A 21,895-nucleotide genomic window follows, 5' to 3' on the forward strand; every position below is an offset into this window, starting at 1 on the left:
AGTTTTTTGAGTTAATCGCATGAGTTAACTGCGATTAATTGAAAGCCCTAGGATGAACATGTTCACACTCTTGGGGTGAACAGTAGGTGCTCTGTTTGTTTAATAAGAACTCCTCCAAACATCCCCACCCGCCAACACTCAGAACCAAATACTTCATCTCAGTAGTCTTGTTTCTGGATTTTGAATTTGTCATTCTATAGTATACCTATCTGAAAAGAATGAACAAGCATGCGCCCCCCCCATATATATATATATATATATATATATATATATAGGGTTTGTTTTTAGAGTGTGTGTAAAGATTTTTGATACTAGAAATGGGCTTTAAATTCAGTCTGTGATATTAAAAAAGAAGTGAAAAGAACAGGGTTCTTATTGTTCCTATTTTGACTCTTCTGTACAATAAGAAAATTATAGAGAAAAGAACAGGAGGGAAGGGACATGGGTGGAGTCAAAAGAGATCAGAAAAAGAGGCATGCTAACTGTCAGATGTTGAAAAGGAGTGGGCAGAGTTGTTAAATGTTAGTGAGGACTTAAGTTTGCTAGATTCTAGAAACTTCTGGAATGCAGGCAGGCCATCTGATAACATGGTTCTATATCATGCTGATTAGCTCATCTTGTTTTTAAGTCTTTGTTTGTTGAATTCACTGGGTGGTGATTTCTCATTCTAACTGTAGTAAATGTGGAATTTGGTGATCACTCCTCCCTATGGGTGGTTACCAACATCAGTACATAAATGTATCCAATTTAATTTGTCTGTAGTTTAAGGTGGTAATAGGAAACAAGTACTGAAGTAATTAAAACCAATATTTCTTATGTAAAATATAAACATTCTGTCTTAAATATCAAGCAAGAAGATTTGTAGTCATCTCAAAAAGTTCAGAAAATGGATGCCTTTGAATTTTTTCAGGGTAAAGTGTTCAATTGAATTAGTCTTTTGAATCGGAACATCAGAATATTGATGAGTTTGATCATGCAGTAGACAGTCTGGATGCTATTGTCATATATGAAATTTAGCCACAATTATAATTTAAGACCCTATTCTTGTCCTTCCAGCAGCTCTGAAGCATTATCTCCATTTGGAAGTAATCGGTTTCTTTCATGCCCCAGAAGTTTCAAAGAGAACTGAAATTCAAAGATGTGAATGTATAGTATGAATGAGGAATATATAGCAATGATTGATGTGCTTAGCCTTGGATATACTGTTCCAGATAGACATAAACTCGAAGAATCAACGTTGATGTTTAATGCAAGATGATTGGTTGAAATGGCCTGATAATAGCTGTAAGAATCCACGTATGGAAAAATGTGTTCCTGCTTAATGTTGTTGATTCTGTGACTGGAAAGAAAACCACAGAATATTGAATCCAGATTTTTGAATATGCTGTTAAAGAATGCACAGAAAAGTATCTTTGCCATTTCTCTGATAATGAAAATAAAATGAGAAAGAATAGAGAACTTATGTGCAGTCATCCTAAGCTACTTATGTATGGTTGTTTACATGCTACTTAAAATTTTGTTGTGAAAGAACACATAATGCAATCTCAAAGCACAGTGTATGCCTTTGTATGTTTGAAAAATAAATATACTTAAGAAGTAAATTACATTGTCTGTGCTTTTCGTTCCATGAAACCTTTATAGGGTTTTTTCTGGATCTTTTGCTGGGATTTCTAGCAGGATTAAAATTTTTTTGAGTGGGGAAGGCTGAGAATTTGAGAAAATCAGAACTCTGGATTGTGCTTTACCTCAGTTCCACCTCCGATCAGCTTCCAGTGACGATCAGGATGGGTTAGAACTGGGGGCTAGCCTCTTCTTCCAAGAGTATGGGGTCATGCACATAGAGTGTGTGTGTGTGTGTGTGTGTATATATATGTGTCTTTTATTTATATATATATATATATATATATATATATATATATATATATAATAAACCCTAAATCCTTTTCTGATGGGATTCATGCTCTTTCCGAATATGGCTTATACTGTCCCTAAGAAGGTTGTGTGCAGTGTTGTAGCTGTGTCAGTCCCAGAATATTAGAGACACAAAGCAGTTGAGATAATATCTTTTACCGGACCAACTTCTGTTGGTGAGAGACAAACTTTCGAGCTTACCTAGAGCTCTTCTTCAGGCTTCACCCACCTTATCTTCCTGTGAAGGTTAACTTTTTCGTCCTTAGATCTTAAAAACTTAATCTCAAGTGCCACCTTAGTTATTTTGCCTTTTGAAATGCATCAGTTTACATTAAACTGCAAGTGTGTTTAAAAAAAGTGGCTGGCTGGGAGGGACTGGTCTCCTCTAACTCCCATACAATGGACTTAGTCTTCCCCCTAATTAACTACTCTGTTGTGGCAGATCTTCAAAAGAGACCATCCAGGCCACTTCTACATCTGCTATTCCCGTCCTGAAAATAGTTCAGACAGCACCTAAACCTCCAGAGTCTGCAATGTTGAAGGCTTGGGGAGGCAGGTGGAGAGCAGAATTACCTTTAATTAAAATTAATCAGGGAGTTGGTGACTGTGTTTTCGGGTTCTAGGAGGATGCATTAAGTGCAGCCCTAGGGACTCAAGAGGTGGCTGAGTGCCAATGGGTTCCCTGGGAATTCTTCATGCACAAGAGACTTTAGCTTACTTTTAGCGAACCACAACTTGTGGTGGCGTGGGTTCTGAGACAACAATTTAGTTATGCTTCTCATAGGCACTTAGGGCTGAGACTTGAGAGGCGTAGGTTCAAGTCCTGGTTTTGTTACAGGCTTCTTTGTGACCATGGCCGAGTCAATTTATGCCATTTTCCCTATCTGTAAAATGGGGACATTGCTTTCCTTTCACCAAATACTGAGAAGAAATAAATGTTTGTTTAAATGCTTACATACTGTTGTAACTGGGGCCATTTAAGTTACCTAGAAAGATAGCAGCCGGATGGACTGTCACAACTGTAACAATATTGGGGTAGGCAGGCTACCAAGCCACTAACACCCTTCAGGCCTAGTTAGTTGGTCTATACTGGCCAAATAGCCAAGAACTGAAGCAAGATTGCCTGTCAGCAAGATGAACTTCTCCCTCACCGATACACTTCTTCAGCTGCATGTTTGTTGCATTGCTGCTGGTTAGATGGGAACATTGGACTTAAAGCTGCCCTCCCTCCCTCAGATATTCAGTGGCTGAGGAGGAGTATATGTTTTGGGTACAGGGAAGAGAGGTGAAGCTGTAGCCCTTGTTTTTTTAGCCGCTCCCTCCATGTAGAGCAGTTGCTCACAGCTGCATGAGATCCTTTCCATAACTTCATCTGACCAGCTGATTGGCTGAAAAGCAAAGTGAAACTGAGCCACCCCCCATTACCCGCTCCCCCCAACCCTGCCAACATGCACATTTAGCACTGATTCTGGTAGAGCAGAATTTCGGGGTCAGCTGTAAGCCAATACACTATTCACAGATGCTCTGTTAATTTAAAGCTCTGCTATTTCATGAGTTTTCATGAGGGGTTTTCATTTCCAAAACGGAGTTAAAAAAAATTATAGGTTCTGATTGTGTTTAAAAAACCGTATGTTTCCAAAATATTTTAATTAGATTTTTTTTAAATGTTAAAATGAAAGTTGATTTTACTATTTTTCTGACTTTTCAGTGTTATCCTTGGTAATCTTCAGGATCTGCAGCAACGTAAACTAAGATTTTGATGACCCTAACTGGAGAAAGTTGCTGAAGCCTCACTTTAGTAAGTGATTATTTGGAAATGCTGTTTGCCTTTGTTTCTAAGTTAATTTCTGGAACATTTCTATCCCGCCAGCTCAGTGGAGATCCTTTGACACAATATCTGATTTCATGGAGCACAGCTTTTCAGCCTTCAAGTCTTAAAAAAGTCTTTTCTCCTAAAAATCCCAACTGAGTTATTCAGTCTGAGGTTTCTGTTGGATTTATAATGGCTTATTTATCTCATAATGGGAGTTACTGTGTATGTAGCTACAAAAGCATTTGAAAATGCAGCATATGCATCTTTGTTTTACTATAGTCATATTAGAGACTAACAAATTTATTTAAGCATAAGCTTTCGTGAGCTACAGCTCACTTCATCCGATGAAGTGAGCTGTAGCTCACGAAAGCTTATGCTTAAATAAATTTGTTAGTCTCTAAGGTGCCACAAGTACTCCCTTTCTTTTTGCGAATACAGACTAACATGGCTGCTACTCTGAAACATATAGTCATATTGACTCACGTGTTACTTCCAATGGTGCTTCCCCCGTACCTGGCTTTGCCTTACATTTTCATTTTCTTTGAAGTTTAAGACAGGAATCATTAAAAATAAATGATTAGTGAGCTGCTTGTGTGCAAAACCTGTTGAAATCAGAATTTGAGATACTGGGAAGGAGGAAGATTTGTGGAAAACAAGCTAGAGATACCAAGGGAGATTAACATGGCATCCACTTCACCCATCTATTGACTTTAACCTTTTACACTTTCTGTGTACTGTGTACTTATGTTGATTGTAAAATAGAAGAAAGCTCTAAGGAAGCCTGATTTCCCCCCTCCCCCCCACCCCCGCGACTTCATATCCATCTGTTTTAAGCTGCTATTCCTGCTGAAAGATACGCATGACTATCCTTCTAATTTCATTTAAAAAGCCATTTTGAATACTGATGCAAGGGTTGGGGAAGGGAATGATTCAGCTGGATTGCTAATAAGCACTAAGCATATACGTTGTTAGGTTATAATTCACTTCTGAGGGTGTTTATGGGACTTGTTTACGCTCAGTGATTGACATCTTGTCATGTTGTCGTTAATTATTGTCTTTTTATTTAACTGAAGTGATGTAAATTGCATTTTAAATTATTGGATATATACAAAGGGATTTGAGAGAAGAGCTTGTGTATCAAACCGCCTTTCCACATGGTTACTTAGCTTTGACTAGTCTTTCTTCCCTCCCCCTTCTTTTGAATAACCTAAACTCGTAAATATAGTTAGATTCCACAGATTTGCACTGGAATAGTCAAAACAGCTATTTTTATTTTTTAATAATGTATTAAAATATTTTAACTTATGTCTCTTTACATGTATTTTTCTTCTTTATGGATTATTGTTCTTTGGAAGTAGATTCCCTTTGTAACAAAATATTGAACTTTTTTTTTTTTTGCACTGTTATTGTCAATGATTTTGTCATATGTGAACTGGTCTGTGGTCTATTCCACAGCTTGTATGAGTGTAGTGAACCTGGGGTATATGCTTAAATGGGAAATATATTTTAAAACAACTTCAAAAGAAGATTTTTGCTAATACTAAATGGCATGTATTGGGTGGGGGGGAAATTCTAATCTTTTGAAGAAATGTGCAACTGTTTCCCTAAAATAAACACTGCAATATTTTACTTTTTAGAAATGTTAGTTAGAGCTCAGCAAAAGCCAGCATTTCTGTCCTGTGGGAAATCCAAGTATTTTGAAATAGTTTTGTACTGAATGGGGATGAAAGGTTGAAATACCAAAACTTCCTCTTTGAGTATCATCCCTGTTAGTTCTGTACTTCAGGTGCACATGCACCTCTGGAGACCTTCATCGGAGATTTTCCATTAGCAGTGTCCATTCAGCCTGCGCACGTGCTCTATACAACCTCGTGCCGCACACCAAGGATATATTGAGCTGCCTGGCCAAACTGCCCTTAAGTTCTTCTCTTCCTCCTTGGCCTGCGACAGAGCTGTAGCGCGTCCAAGTGTGCATGCCTCAGCATGTTCTACAATTGATTTTTTTAATTAGTGTAATGTTTTTGTTTATTATTAGTTGTTGGTATAGAATTTTAGTGAGAGGCTTGTTTTTTTCCTCTCCTTTTCCCACCTCTTTTGGGGGGGCGGGGGACTTACTTGTTTTGGCTGGGCATGCCTGGCCTGCCAGGTTACAAATGCTACTTCTCTTGTTGGGAGGCTATCATGGTCAGTGATGGCCACTACATATATCCATTGCTTGGGAGAGTCCCATGTCTAAGAAAAGTTTAACCTCTGCCTAGCTCTCAAATCTAGAGCATGGAAGAATCGAGAGATTAAATTGAGGCTTCTGATGAAGGAGTGTTCCCTTTGACCTGCTTCTGAGTTAGGTCAGAATACCTCCACCTCCTGTATGTCTGTCTCTGGACTGACCCAGTACCCCTTTGACCTCAGCCAAGGTGTCCTTTAAGAGGGGGTGTCAGGGTTCCTTCCCCACTCTGAACTCCAGAGTACAGATGTGGGGACCCACATGAAAGACCCCCTAAGATTATTTCTACCAGCTTAGGTTGAAAATTCCCCAAGGCACAAAGTCTTTGCCCTTGGATTAGGTAAAATGCTGCCACCACCAAGTGATTTGACAAACAATAAGGGAAAAGACCACTTGGAGTTCCTGTTTCCCCAAAATATTCCCCCAGGCCCTTACACCCCCTTTCCTGGGGAGGCTTGAGAATAAACAAGATGAGCACAGACCAGCCTTGGATTTTTAAGACCCAAAAAACTCAATCAGATTCTTAAAAAACAGAACTGTATTAGAAGAACAAAAAAAGATAAGAGAACAACTCTGTAAGATCAGAATGGAAGATAATCTTACAGGCAGTCAGATTCAAAACATAGAGAATTCCTCTAGGCAAAATATTAAGTTACAAAAAGACACAAAACCAGGAATACACATTTCCTCCAGCACAGCGAATTTCACAAGCCAAAACAAAAAAAACCTAATGCATTTTCTAGCTAGATTACTTACTAACTTTACAGGAGTTGAAGGGCTTGCATCCTTGATCAGTTCCCAGCAAAGGTATCACACAGACAGACAAAAGCCTTTTTCCACCCCTCCAGATTTGAAAGTATCTTGTCCTATCATTGGTCATTTTGGGTCAGGGGGCAGCCAGGTTACGTGAGCTTCTTAACCCTTTACAGGTAAAAGGACTTTGCCTCTGGTCAGGAGGGATTTTTATAGCACTGTATACAGAAAAGTGGTTACCCTTCCCTTTATATTTATGACAGGGGGAGACTTTGGAGGACTCAGGGAAAGCTCCAAAGAGGCGGTGCTCTGTCTCCCACCATAAGGGGCTGGCTCCCAAAGGGTCCTGGTTTCCCGCTAAGTCTGTGATGTTAGAAGCTTTGGCCTCTCAACTCAGTACCAAGGAGGTGAAGGATTTTTCCTCTGGAATTGTTAGGGCCAGGAGATCCTGGAGCACTAGGAAAAGTGCAGCTCCAGCAAGCCAACCCCCTCCTTCCCCCCGAGACCATCTGCAAAGGAAAGGGAGGCCCAGGACATACACTCTTCTAGAATGGCACTGTCTACATCAGACTTACAATTTTGCAGGAACTGATGGTATCATCAGACACCTTTGGCCGTGGCACCTAGATGCTCCAGATCAGTGGTACGGTCCACCTCAACTGCTGCATCATTGACCTGGTGAACCCTGTGTCATAAATATAAAGGGAAGGGTAAACCCCTTTGAAATCCCTCCTGGCCAGGGGAAAGCTCCTCTCACCTGTAAAGGGTTAAGAAGCTAAAGGTAACCTCGCTGGCACCTGACCAAAATGACCAATGAGGAGACAAGCTACTTTCAAAAGCTGGGAGGAGGGAGAGAAACAAAGGGTCTGTGTGTCTGTCTATATTCTGTCTTGGCCGGGGATAGACCAGGAATGGAGTCTTAGAACTTTTAGTAAGTAATCTAGCTAGGTACGTGTTAGATTATGATTTCTTTAAATGGCTGAGAAAAGAACTGTGCTGAATAGAATAACTATTTCTGTCTGTGTATCTTTTTTGTAACTTAAGGTTTTGCCTAGAGGGGTTCTCTATGTTTTGAATCTAATTACCCTGTAAGGTATCTACCATCCTGATTTTACAGGGGGGATTCCTTTATTTCTATTTACTTCTATTTTTATTAAAAGTCTTCTTGTAAGAAAACTGAATGCTTTTTCATTGTTCTCAGATCCAAGGGTTTGGGTCTGTGGTCACCTATGCAAATTGGTGAGGATTTTTATCCAACGTTTCCCAGGAAGGGGGGGGGTGCAAGTGTTGGGAGGATTGTTCATTGTTCTTAAGATCCAAGGGTCTGGGTCTGTAGTCACCTAGGCAAATTGGTGAGGCTTTTTACCAAACCTTGTCCAGGAAGTGGGGTGCAAGGTTTTGGGAAGTATTTTGGGGGGAAAGACGCGTCCAAACAGCTCTTCCCCAGTAACCAGTATTAGTTTGGTGGTGGTAGCGGCCAATCCAAGGACGACGGGTGGAATATTTTGTACCTTGGGGAAGTTTTGACCTAAGCTGGTAAAGATAAGCTTAGGAGGTTTTTCATGCAGGTCCCCACATCTGTACCCTAGAGCTCAGAGTGGGGGAGGAACCTTGACACCCTGGGACAGCTACAGTGGTGGAGATCCAGGAGTACCCCAGATCACAGCTGGATGATCAGCCTGAACCACAGGCAGAAACCTAACCTGTGGAGGGGAAGCCAGCCTGGGGGAACCATCTTGACAAACAGTAGCAAGCATATCATCCTATTTTGCCCAATACCTTTTTGAACAGAATCCTTCTGTCTTTTGGGGATAATGTTCTCCAAAGTAAGGTCAGCCTACGGAAGTGCACATGCAATTACTAGCTAACCATTGTTGCACCCACTTTAACTAGCCCACAACTTACCTGGATTTTATCATCCTATTCCCAGCTTGGCAGAACTAATACCCTCCACCCACACCCATCATATCACAGGCCCAAGGGATCCTATGCAAAGGGGAGAAACTGAGTAAACATCTTACCATCTCCAAGCCCACAAAGACTGGAAATAGCCAATGGAAATGGAATTCCAAAACTGAGGGAAAAGTAACATTTTATCAATGTTGGCATGGAGACTAATGGACAATAACTTGTTCTTTTTCTGCAATAGTATTGGCATGAGAGAGAGGAAGGGCAGGAAGAGGGCTAGCACATCAGACACAACTGTTGTGGATGATGTAGAGGCAAACAACACTCCTGGAGCACAGGGCCTTTGAATCCTTCCAGCTTTGAGCAACTTTGAATTTTGAATAGGTTCTTTTTGTGTTTTTACTGTTCACAAGCTTATCCCATTCTGCTTGGTGTATTCATTGCTACCGAAACACTGAAAATGTGTTTACATTCATGGTTCTGAGTTTTGCACCATTCCCTGAAATATGCATCATCACGGTCATAACAGCCACACATGCACAAAAAGGATCCTGTTTACAAGCATTATATGACATTCACATATTGTGCACTAAAAACTCAACAAGAAATGTGATATAACATACACACCAAGTCTGTTTAACTCCTTTTACCAGGAAGTACACAAGAAGACATGCACAGTCAGTAATGCTGATAGATGCCCTCTACAAAAGCATGTACGCTGTTTACAAATGGCACCTATACTTGAACTACGACTGTAATGTGGCTCTCAGTCTGTGCCCTTGAGTAGTTGCATCATTTCATAGAGGTCTTCAATCAGGCCATTCAAAACATTCACCAAATCTGCCCACCACCTGCTTCATCCATTTGCAAGGTTTTCTCTCTTGCCTTCACAGTGGTTGCACAAAACACAGCAAACAGCTGTCATAACGAAGATGTTTCTTATCACGATGCTCCATCTAGTTTTCAGTCTTCCAAATGCATGTTCCAGTTGTGATGGGTTCGGTCACAGAGACCCCCTTGGGACTGTCACCTGACGTGCTGAGATTACCTCTGAGCCTGTTTTCCCGGCCAGCCTGGGACTCCAGAACCCTGCCTTGTTGAGTCAGATGTGCTAGCCTGTTGCAACACAGACCCAGGTCTGGTCCATGCTCCCAAAGCTGCAGACTTTAACCAAGAGCTGCTCAGCAGGTCACCTATCTCTAGCACCCAGACACCCAGTTCCCAATGGGATCCAAACTCCAAATAAGTCCGTTTTACTCTATATAAAGCTTATACAGGGTAAACTCAAATTGTTTCCCTGTATATCACTGATAGAGAGAGATGCACAGCTGTTTGCTCCCCCAGGTATTAATCACTTACTCTGAGTTCAATAATAAACAAAAGTCATTTTATTAAGAATAAAAAGTAGGATTTAAGTGATTTCAAGTAATAACAGACAGAACAAAGTAAGTCACCAAGCAAAATAAAGCAAAAACACACAAGTCTAAGCCTAATACATTACGAAACTGACTACAGGTAAAATCTCACCCTCAGAGATGTTCCAGTAAGCTTCTTTCACAGACTAGTATTGGAGGGTAGCCGTGTTAGTCTGTATACACAAAAACAGCAAGGAGTCCGGTGGCACCTTAAAGACTAACAGATTTATTTGGGCATAAGCTTTCATGGGTAAAAAACTGCATCTGAAGAAGTGGTTTTTTACCTTCCTTCCTGTGGGGTACCCATCTCCGGGGAAGAGCTGAGAAAGAAAACAAAGGAAATTAGCTGTTGCCACCAGCTAATTAAACAACATGCACAAACCTCTTAGGGACACACAAATTGAATCCTGTTCTTAAAAAAGGTAAATTTTATTAAAACAATACAAGGATTAAGCAGCAAGAAAGCTTCCTGAGGTCCAGCTTAAAGGTTACAACTAAAACAAAGCATCTGGAGTTAGCACAGAGGAGTCCACAAGCCTTACAAAATAAAAGAAATAAACCTAATTGCATCTTTCTAGACATTCCCCATCTACTTACCTATCTGGGGGTTTCAAATAAGTAGTTCTCGGTATGATCTAATGATTTTTCATACCTGGTTTAAAGCTTCTCATAGCATAACTGCTGCCCTGTTCCTCTCTTCCCCAGAGAACAACAACAGACAAAGGGGAAGTTTTTTCCCATTTTAAAAAGTTCTAGCCGTCCCATTGGCTCTTTTGCTCAGGTGCCCACTTCCTTTCTTTTATCTAACAAGGGAGACCTTTTAACCCTTTACAGGTAAAGGAAGCAGAGAACAGCCATGAAGAGGGACTTCATAGTTAACTGGCTGGCTCGGTGTCCATAAAAAGGAGCTCCCCCCACCCCCTTTCATTTATCACACATTACCTTCTCAGTTTATTTTAATGCCCTTGTTCTGAATTTATTGTATGACTTCAGATATGCTAGCAGCAGCCTGTCATCACTGTGAAGACCACAGAAATCGCAAATGTTTTCTCCATGCGGCTTGACAGTACTTTGAAAACGTGGCTGGATAATGGGATAAAATGAGAGGTGGTATGGAAATTATTTAGTGCTGATCCCCAAGCCCCAGAATGCCATTGCCTTCCAGTGGGTATGCCACAATGTCCATTATATGTGTAGCAGAGTGTTAGAGTAATGTACCATGGGATATCTGACCAGAATACTGAGTGCTGATGTTGAAACATTGCAGTGTTGTGTAGCCTCAGTGATAAGAGGCAAAGGTACCTTAATCATGGGAAAACAGTGTGGTGTGTATACTCAAGCAATTCTTGTTGCAGGTTGCTTAACACAGGTGCACAAAATCCTCAGCAAGACATGCTCTCATTTCCAGAAGTTGAAATTATTAAAAATTGCTTTTTGGGTCCCATTCTCAACTTGATGGAAACATCAGATTGATGGAGAAAGTGGTAATATGCGACAGACTCTTTCCTGCCCCCCATCCCTGACAAGTCCATGTCAAGAAAGAGTAACCAGAAGGGATACAGAGTAGAGTTTAGCAAAAATTAGAATTTCTAATTTATGTGAAACTTCAGTATTTTGACATTTGTTGTCGTTATGAATCAGGAAGAAAAATCTAAATGTTTTTTTTTGTGGAATGCAAAGTTTTGTGGTAAAATCCTTTTGAAATGTTGAAACATTTGGTCTTGGGACAATTTGACATTAAACTGTGTCCACCTGTCTTGTAATTTATGCCCCCTTTCTTCTCTGTGGGCCAGGATCCCTGGCCAGACTACCTCACCTTGTGATGCACAACAGTCATGGAAATCCCATGAACCACCGTGTGGGTGCAGCCAAAATGGAGACTGCAGTGCATCATGAGAGATGTAGTCTAGCCAGTCTAGCCCATTGTGCAAGGGGGGCGGAAAGGGGCAAAAGGCACTGCAGCAGCTCAAGCAGACACAGATTAATGTCAAATTGACTCAAAACGGAATGTTCAAATGTGGTTCAACAAACTGAAGTATTTCAAATCAGGTTGACGCAGACCAGAACAAAACTTTGTTTTGCTTTTCCAAATAGAAAATTGAGAAACATTAGCAAAATTGACACGGTCTCATTGAAAATTTCAGTTTTGCAGTAGCCACATTTTCTGTTGAAAAAATGTTGTGAAGAAAAATTCCTGGACAGCTCTAGTACTGAATTTAAAAGGGGAGACATATACAATTTTTAAAAAAGATGCTTAATCAGAATGAGGATAATAGCGTTAGTTTGAGCAGCTAGTGAAGACAGAAAACATAAATCAAATGAAACACAGAGATGACCAAAGGTTCGTCTGCTCTAGATCTTTTTGTTGTTGTTGTTTGATCTAACTTCACTTTTTACCTTAGCCTTTTACATAAGAACAGCCATATTGGGTCATACCAAAGGTCCATCTAGCGCAGTGTCCTGTCTTTCTACAGTGGCCAATGCCAGGTGCCCCAGAGGGAATGCACAGAACAGGTAATCATCAAGTGATCCCATCCCCTGTCGCCCATTCCCAACTTCTGACAAACAGAAGCTAGGGACACCGTCCCTGCCCATCCTGGCTAATAGCCATTGCTCAACCTTTTAAATTTAAGTAGCAAGAAAATAAAAATAGAAAACACTGTGTATCAACAGATCATTTTCAAAAGACAAAAGGAATTTCTCAGGGGGAAAAAAGAACCCTTCACCATTTTCCTGCGGATTTTTAATTTAGGGTTAATTGGAATGCTGAGAATCAAAAGGAAGCTTCCATTGGTTTTACTGCTGGCTAGCTTAAGGTCTTTTGAGGATTTAAACTGCACATTTTCATTGCCGGGTAGATCTTAAAGACCTTAACATTCTGTGGTTGTCACAATGGTCTTGACCCAGACAGATAATCCAAGCACTTGAAATCCAATAAGACAATGTTAAATAGGATCAATATAAGTCAACTATGCAGTTTACATCTGTTAAAACATTCTGACAGTTTTAGCTTCTGGAGCACTCATATTTTTCCAGCATAGACAAAAGCTTTAGGTAAATTCTAAACTATCTTTGAAATATGTATGGACTTCAGTCTGTGTTGCAGTATAAATAATAGTAATGTTGTAGGCTCATGCATGCAGTTTGTTGGCATGTGTCAAATTCTCCATCACAAGATTTATGTTATCAGTAAATTCCCCAACATAACATTAAAAATACATAGTAAACAGTAGATGAGTTGCTTATATTTATTGCATTACACAATTGCAGTAACACTAATTTAGATAAGAGAAATGGTCCCTCCCTCAGTTCAATGAAACTGAAATGCAAGAATTTATATTTCATTACTTTGTTTGATTTTTGTTATGGGTTCTTAAGATATGCAATTTGTATTCTTCAAAGGAGCACACTTAAACATCCACAGCTAACATTTTTTAACATTTTTTTTTAAGAAGTTGAGCATTAGCCAAACTCCCTCTTAATGATCCTGTACTCTTTCTGTCTTTCCTTGCTCATCATTTCAGGTTATAATGGTATTTGTGTGCCTGCAGCCGTACCAGCCTGGGTTGTAATCTTGTCGGATCTCACGAAATAAGGAGGGTTGTTCTAGGACAATACTTAGATAGGAAAGGAACTTTTCCCAGTAAAAAGTCACCATGCTGCAGGTAGCTGTGTTGAGTATTTGTGTCACTTTCCCTTTATGTCAGTATTTGACCAGTGCCCCTCGGATAGTATGAGGGGAACACTGTATGCTGCAAGAATAAGTTCTTTTGGTGAGATGGAAAAATTAGGTGTTCATTACAAATCTTACAGTTCTTTTTAAAAGAGAAGGGATGTACTCTGCTGTGCTAGGTTAAATCCAATTTGGATAATTATGTTTTGCATTCCTGAAATTATGCATGAGGTTTCAGTTGGGTACCTCGGTTTTCTTACCTGAAATATGTATGTAGTATTGTTGTGTGCTGTGAAATGGTTATGATGTTTCAACCTGATGATAGCTAAAATTCCATGTTGGGCAAAAGGATCCTTTGAGAAATTGAGCAGGTATGGTAATGGGACAGGATTTCTTAGTATCTCAGTGCACTGTAGGGCATCACTAGCGGCAGGTTTGGATAATTTTTGCTGGTGCCCAGAAGGGGTCCGGGCCTCCGGGCCCTGAATATTCCTGGAGCCCAGGCACCCTGGGCCCATACAACTCGCTGCCCCTATAGGGCATTGGAACCACAGATTATTTTAGGGCGAGATGCAGCTGACATGTTTCCACAATGCTGCTGCTGCTAGATACAAATGGGAACAGGGAGAATGAATGGTAGGTAGGCAGAACCATCCACTCCCCTAAAGTTGCAGCCAGTAGCATTTGTTACCAGGAGTGCACTGACTGTTGGCCCGCTGAAGAAGCAAAATGTGGGAGTAGGGCCAGCAGGTCCCCTCCTAAGACTTCATCATGAAGAAGGAATAAAAGACCTCTGAGTTGCCACCCAAAGCTGAGAATCAAGGTAAAGGAAAGATGTCGTGAGCAGGGGGTGAAGCCAGTGCTGGCTGAAATCATACATAAGAACGGCCATACTGGGTCAGACCAAAGGTCAGTCTAGCCCAGTATCCTGTCTTCCGACAGTGGCCAATGCCAGGTCCCCAGAGGGAATGAACAGAACAGTTAATCATCAAGTGATCTATCCCCTGTCTCCCATTCCCAGCTTCTGATAAACAGAGGCTAGGGACACCATCTTCAGGCCCACCAGCAATTCACTTCTTTGCTATCCTTTCTAGAGACTATGGTAAAGAAGCCATGGTGGATCTGGGATCTGCACTCTCACTTTTCATGGACAGGGAGTCTTCATAGTTGGAGAGAGTGGGGGGGGGGAGACGGGGACGGGACCAGGCTGCTTACTGAAATGAAGTGTGGGGGAAGAGACACCAGCAGACTGGGAAAAAGAAACCCTTTTAGCCCCCAAATGCCTCCTCAGAATCCCAGTAGCTGCAGATTTTGTGAACCGACCCCCATCCTGAGAGAGAACCATCTAGAGTTTGTCTGCTCTAATTTTCCTCATTGGCAAAAACAAACAAAATCCTCCCACTATATTCTAAATACTAGTACCATCTGGTATGCACCACCAGTAAAACCTCCAGTAATAAAACAGAATTATTTATCCGTTTAAAGGTGAATTACATTTTTTTTAAAATTTCACAGTTTTCTCCGTTGCATCTATATCAAGTAAAGACTTTTTTCGCTTATTTCCAGCTTGACCTATACAAGTAAACTGTAGTAGGTAACATGTAACATCATGTGAACCACTTATGTTGTGTAACTTGTATCCTAATAAACAGGAGATGTGTGGAATAGTAACACTCCTTTCCTCAGATTGGGGAGGGCTCTGTGGCCCAGGGAAGGTGTTTTGCTATCCTGCCAGCCCTCTACTGCAGTAAGTTACCTACTGCACAGCCAGCAGATTATGGACAGCCTATACTGATGCAATGCTACCTACTGCATTCACATAGTGGATGAATTGTTACATTTCATTTTAACTGAGTTTTACCTTCAAAATTACTAAACCAGTTTTGTTCAGAATTAACCAAAGGAGATGTCCAGAGACATGCAAAGTTTGCCATTATAAACTTCAGCCATTTTTGCATAATTAGAGAGTTTATAATCAAAGGGGGAAGCTTTTCATGTTTGTCTTACTCAAAGAGCAAAATCACTTCATCCATTTATCTTTCCAGAATTATTTGTCTTTGAGTTGAGACGAAGCATGGAAAATTGAATCTCAAAAGGACCCTGAATGCCCCTTCCTTTAAGCTCCCTCCAAAATAAATCAGAAGACTGTTAGCTTGAATACCCCATCTTAGCTCAGTTGCCTGCCTACCAGATTGACATTCTCTCAGACGTTCAGGAGAAAGGCAGGGTATGGAGGGGGATACTGAAAGATGTCTATACCCCTTCCCACATTCTGTGTCTGATATATTTAGATTTTAAGCTCTTTGGGGCAGGGATGGACTGTCTTACTGCTCTGTTTGTACAGTGTCTAGCACAATGGGGTCCTACTTCATGACGAGGGCTCCTAGGTACTGTGATAACACAGATACATTAGAAGTAAGTGGAAGACCAAGAACAGAGTAGGCCATTGCTCAGTGAGGAGAGAAAGGCAATAACAGAAAATATGGAAATGGCAAAAGTGCTAAATGGCTTTTTTTTTGTTTGTTTTTGCCAAAAAGGTTAGTAGCGATTGGATTTCTAACATAGTGAATGCCAGTGAAAATGAGATAGGATCTGAGGCTAAAATAGGAAAGGAACAAGTTAAAAATTACTTAGACAAGGTAGATGTCTTCAAATTGGCAGGACCTAATAAAATCCATCCTAGAGCACTCAAGAAGGAAGTCCAGAGGACTTGAAGAGGGCAAATATAGTGCCAATCTATAAAAAGGGGAATAAGGACAACCCGGGGAATTACAGAACAGTCAATTTAATTTCAGTATCCAGAAAGATAATGGAGCAAATAATCAAGCAATCAGTTTGCATACACCTAGAAGATAATAAGGTGATAGGTAACAGCATGGATTTGTCAAGAACAAATCGTGTCAAACTAATCTGATAGCTTTCTTTGACAGGGTAACAAGCCTTGTGAATAGGGGTGAAGCGGTAGACGTGGTAATCTTCACTTCAGTAAGCTTTCGATACTGTCTCACATGACCTCATAAACAAACTAGGGTTATGCAACCTAGATGGAGCTACTGTAAGGTGGATGCATAACTAGTTGGAAAACAGTTCCCAGAGGGTAGTTATCAGTGATTCACAGTCATACTTGAAGGGCATATCAAGTGGGGTCTCTGATGGGTTCCCCCTGGGGCACCACTTGGAACTGGGGTACCACTGAGCCCGCCTGACCCACCAGCCTGGGCTCACTTTACACTGTATTGCGAGGCAAGCCAGCCAAGCCCTCCCTCAGGCTTCAGATTGCACTTAACCAGCACACATACAGATAGGGACACACCCAGCTGCAGCTATACGCACACATGCTGAGATCAGCTCTGCATGGGAAGGCTCAGCTAAGGAACTGCCAGATACTCAAGTGCCATCCCCCCCGGAGTGTAAATCCAAAATTATACTGTCTTGTGCTGCATAGAGAACTGTACAGCATAAGCTCATAAAATTTGACCCCTCCCTCAGTGTGGAGGAAGATATGCAACACCTTCATCCGCTCCCCTCCCACCCCCCGATATGATTTCCCCATACTGGTTTTAGACAAAACAAAAACAAGTTTATTAACTACAAAAGATAGATTTTAAATAAATGATAGCAAACCGATCAAAGCAGATTATCTTAGTAAATAAACAAAACCGCAAACTGAGCTTAACACACTAAATAGGTAGGATATGAATTAGCAAATTCTCACCCTGAGTGATAAGCAAGTTGGCAGATTCTTAAGGCACAGACTGCCTTGGCTTTGCCAGGTTTTCATACATAGGCTAAAAATCCTGCTAGCCTGAGACCATCACTTCCCACAGTTTGGTCCTTGTTCCTCAGGTGTTTCCATGTGTGTTGTTATAGGGAGAGTGAGGTACCATCATGTTGTCATTGTCCCCCTTTTGTAGCTTCTTCCCACTTGCTGAAAAGCTATTTTGCTGAGACCTGGGTCAAACAGTTCCCATTGTGTGTGTGCTATCTCTAAGAGGTTTCTACTGAGACAGTTTGTGGAGTAATCCTTGTGTGCATTTCCCAACTAAGCCATTAACATTGTTTGGCCTTTTTACTGTTGTGCCTGAAAGGCTGCTTGTGTGTGTTTTCAGTCTCACAATGTTTCAGTAACACATAAATAGCCAAACTTTATAACTGCACATATGACAGTAGCACATATAGTCCCATGAGATATTAATGTCTACCAGATCAAGACCTTTAGAATGATACCTCACAAGGCATACTTTGTACAAACATATCCTAATTACATGATAGTGATGAATTTTGGGGTGTCCGGGTGTCTCAGGGTCCCACAGAAATCAGTTCTGTGTCCGGTTCTGTTCAATATCTTCATCAGTGATTTAGATAATGGCATAGAGCGTATACTTATAAAGTTTGCAGACGATACCAAGCTGGAGGGGTTGCAAGTGCTTTGGAGGGTAGAATTAAAATTCAGATGATCTGGACAAACTGGAGAAATGGTCTGAAGTAAATAGGATGAAATTCAATAAAGACAAAAGCAATGTACTCCACTTAGGAAGGAACAATCAATTGCACACATACAAAATGGGAAATGACTGCTTAGAAGGGAGTACTGCAGAAAGGGATCTGGGGGCTATATTGGATCACAAGCTAAATATAAGTGAACAGTGTAATACTGTAACAAAAAAAAAAGTGAACATCATCCTGGGATGTATTTGCGGGAGTGTTGTAAGCAAGACACAAGAAGTAATTCTTCTGCTCTACTCCACGCTGATAAGGCCTCAACTGGAGTATTGTGTCCAGTTCTGGGCGCCACACTTCAGGAAAGATATGGATAAATGGGAGAAAGTCCAGAGGACAACAAAAATGATTAAAGGTGTAGAAAAGATGACCTATGAGGAAAGAATGGAAAAAATTGGGTTGTGTTCTGGAGAAGAGAAGACTGAGGGGGGACATAACAGTTTTCAAGTACATAATAGGTTGTTACAAGGAGGAGGGAGAAAAATTGTTCTCCTTACCTTCTGTGGATAGGACAAGAAGCAATGGGCTTAAATTGCAGCAGGGATGGTTTAGATTGGACATGAGGAAAAACTTCCTAACTGTCAGGGTAGTTAAGCACTGTAAGAAATTGCCTAGGGAGGTTGTGGAATCTCCATCATGGGAGGTTTTTAAGAACGGGTTAGACAAAGATCTGTCAGGAATGGTCTAGTTATTATGTAGTCTGCTTTGAGTGCAGGGGACTGGACTAGATGACTTCTTGAGATCCGTTCCAGTCCTATACTTCTTTGATTCTATGATAATGTGTAGGAGGTCCAGGGTATTGGAAGGGGATAAGGGATTGGGGAGGAGTGGAGGGGTTGCGGAAGAGAATTAAGGTCTCCAGCCTCTTCTCCACTGCTTTAAGGTGTTTCGTTTCAGTCTGACCCCACCCAGTGTATACTGGTTTCCCAATGTTGCAAAAATATATGTAATGTTCAAAATAAATTTGAGATTGTCAAAATTCCATTTTTCATTCAAGAGTTTGGTTTCCAATAATCTTAGTAACTTTTTATTACCTTTACATACACTTTTGCCAGTTCTGAAAAAAGGAAATGTAAAAATAAAATACTTTTGTTGTACAAGGTCCGTAGCACTAACATATTTGCGGTGTGCAGTATTGCTGAAATAGAGTTGAAACAAATTTCAACACACTGTATGGTTTTTCTTTTCAGAGGAAGGCAAAAACACAACTGAAGGTAACCTATATATAGCCTCATGGATCAGTCCTGTTTCTAAGCACTAGAAGAGACCATGTAACAGAATCTTGACATAAAATATGTTCCTTAGCTAGTTCTTCTAAAAAAGTAATTCAGAAACCTGGAAGAGTGAATTTCAAAACTCAAATGTCTGTGTGGGTAAGTGCAATATATGGGCCTGATCCAAAGACTCTTGAAGCCTGATGGAAAGAGACTGACTTCAGTGGGTTTTGGATCAGGCCTTAATTAAGAAAGCTATAAAGGGAAGAAGTGATGGAGGGGAAGACACTATGTTGAATAGGTAGTGTATTACCAAAGCAATGATTAAAAATTGATAATGTAGAATATGGAGTACTCAGGGTGAAGTATACAAGAAATCAAAACCAGAAAATCTTGTCATTGGAGAAGTAAAGTTGTCTGTACAATGTTTTTAACTAATAATGAGCCACATGAGAATAAGAGTAATAGGGAAATTAGGCATCACTGTTCATGAACATTAGATTCACAGGATACAGCATTAGATTTCAAGAAAATTCATCTGAAAGAAAATACATATAACTAAATAGTTCTTGTTTTACTGTGGTAATCCCCCCCCCCAAAAAATCCTCTCCATAAAAGCCCTGTGGGAGAGTTTTAAAATGTTAAACATTTGCATATATATACATATTTTAAAATAGTGATTTATATAATCTATATTAAGTTAATAAGAGAAACTAAAAATATGCTAATCATGTCAATTGCGAATACATAATTTGAAAAGTCACTTTTGTCTTCTGTTGCTCAGAATATTTACCTTTTATTTGGTTTTATGATATTAATTTTTGATGGCATAACTCAGTCAATAGTGGGAATAAAATATTTTAGTAATAAAGGCAATTGAGCAGATGTTCCAATCAGTCTGGAATACTCTTTCTTTCCCTGTCCCACCACTCTCATTCACACTGAGCGATATGGGAGGTGTGTAGAATGAGCAACCATCACAATAAGGACAGGATTAATATGTTAGCATCTTCTTTTGTTGATACTTTAATATGGTCACTATTTGTTTGAGAGAAAACAACAAAGTAAACTGGTGTTGCATGTGTAAAGTTAAGATTTTGTCATGGTTATTTTTACTAAAAGTCAGGGACAGGTCATGGGCAATAAATAAAATTCACGGAAGCCCATGAGCTGTTCCTGACTTTTACTAATAATAATTGTGACAAAATGGGGCTGATGGGGGGCAGGAGTCCTGAAGCATGAGTGGGAGTGGGGGGATGAGAGCGCGAGTCCCGCTGCAGAAGTTGAGGTGTCCAGCAGCTGCTGCCCATGGTGGCTAGGAGCTGCTGGAGCCCCCTGCCATCTGACCAGCTCCGGCCTGCCACCCGGGGGCTGGAAAATGTTATGGAGGTCTCTGAAAGTCATGGAATCCGTGACCTCCATGACATAATCTTATCCTTATCTATATGTAATTAATTAGCCATATGTATACAGAATGCAAAGTAGATAAAAGAAAAACTGGCTTTTGTTTAGAGCAATGTTAAAAAATGAAAGACTTACAGTGATGACCAAATTCACTTCTTGTATAATCAGGCACAATTCATTTGAAATCATTGTTAAAATGTGCAATTTTTTTTCTGTGTGTTAATGTGACATTTCTATAAAGCATATTTACAGTTATGTGCTCTCAGGTAGTAGATAGATAGATCGTTAATGTGCTGAATGTTTGTATGGGTCCAAGGAAGGCTTCAGTGTGTACTTTCTCAGTTCCACAGAATTCACTGAAACTGTCTTGTGATCTCGTTTTGCAGACCAGGCATATGGGGAATGGATATGCTCCATCTAGAAGTGAAATAAACTGGTTAAAAGAATTAAGACTAGGCCCTGGTCTACACTAGGACTTTAGGTCGAATTTAGCAGCGTTAAATCGATGCACTCTCAGCAAATTTGCGGATGATACTAAACTGGGAGGAGTGGTAGATACACTGGAGGGCAGGGATAGGATACAGAGGGACCTAGACAAATTGGAGGATTGGGCCAAAAGAAATCTGATGAGGTTCAATAAGGATAAGTGCAGGGTCCTGCGCTCAGGACGGAAGAACCCAATGCACAGCTACCGACTAGGGACCGAATGGCTAGGCAGCAGTTCTGCGGAAAAGGACCTAGGGGTGACAGTGGACGAGAAGCTGGATATGAGTCAGCAGTGTGCCCTTGTTGCCAAGAAGGCCAATGGCATTTTGAGATGTATAAGTAGGGGCATAGCGAGCAGATCGAGGGACGTGATCGTCCCCCTCTATTCGACATTGGTGAGGCCTCATCTGGAGTATTGTGTCCAGTTTTGGGCCCCACACTACAAGAAGGATGTGGATAAATTGGAAAGAGTTCAGCGAAGGGCAACAAAAATGATTAGGGGTCTGGAACACATGACTTATGAGGAGAGGCTGAGGGAACTGGGATTGTTTAGTCTGTGGAAGAGAAGAATGAGGGGGGATTTGATAGCTGCTT

The 21,895-nt window shown here is 40.7% G+C and overlaps 1 protein-coding gene across 3 annotated transcripts in view; it reads left to right on the forward strand.

Annotated features, from left to right (window-relative positions):
- The window catches only part of WASF3 (WASP family member 3), a 142,526-nt gene that overhangs the window by 62,388 nt on the left and 58,243 nt on the right, over positions 1-21,895 (forward strand). For 2 of the 3 annotated variants that reach the window (XM_084610211.1, XM_084610213.1), the window contains exon 2: positions 3,620-3,709. The exons of the other annotated variant lie outside the window; for it this stretch is intronic. The gene's annotated coding sequence lies outside the window, so the exon portion shown is untranslated. The remainder of the gene's footprint in view (positions 1-3,619; positions 3,710-21,895) is intronic. 3 annotated transcript variants of the gene reach the window in all.

Source organism: Lepidochelys olivacea (genome assembly GCF_965140295.1).
Source record: "Lepidochelys olivacea isolate rLepOli2 genome assembly, chromosome: 1".
NCBI classification, from domain to species: Eukaryota; Metazoa; Chordata; order Testudines; family Cheloniidae; genus Lepidochelys; species Lepidochelys olivacea.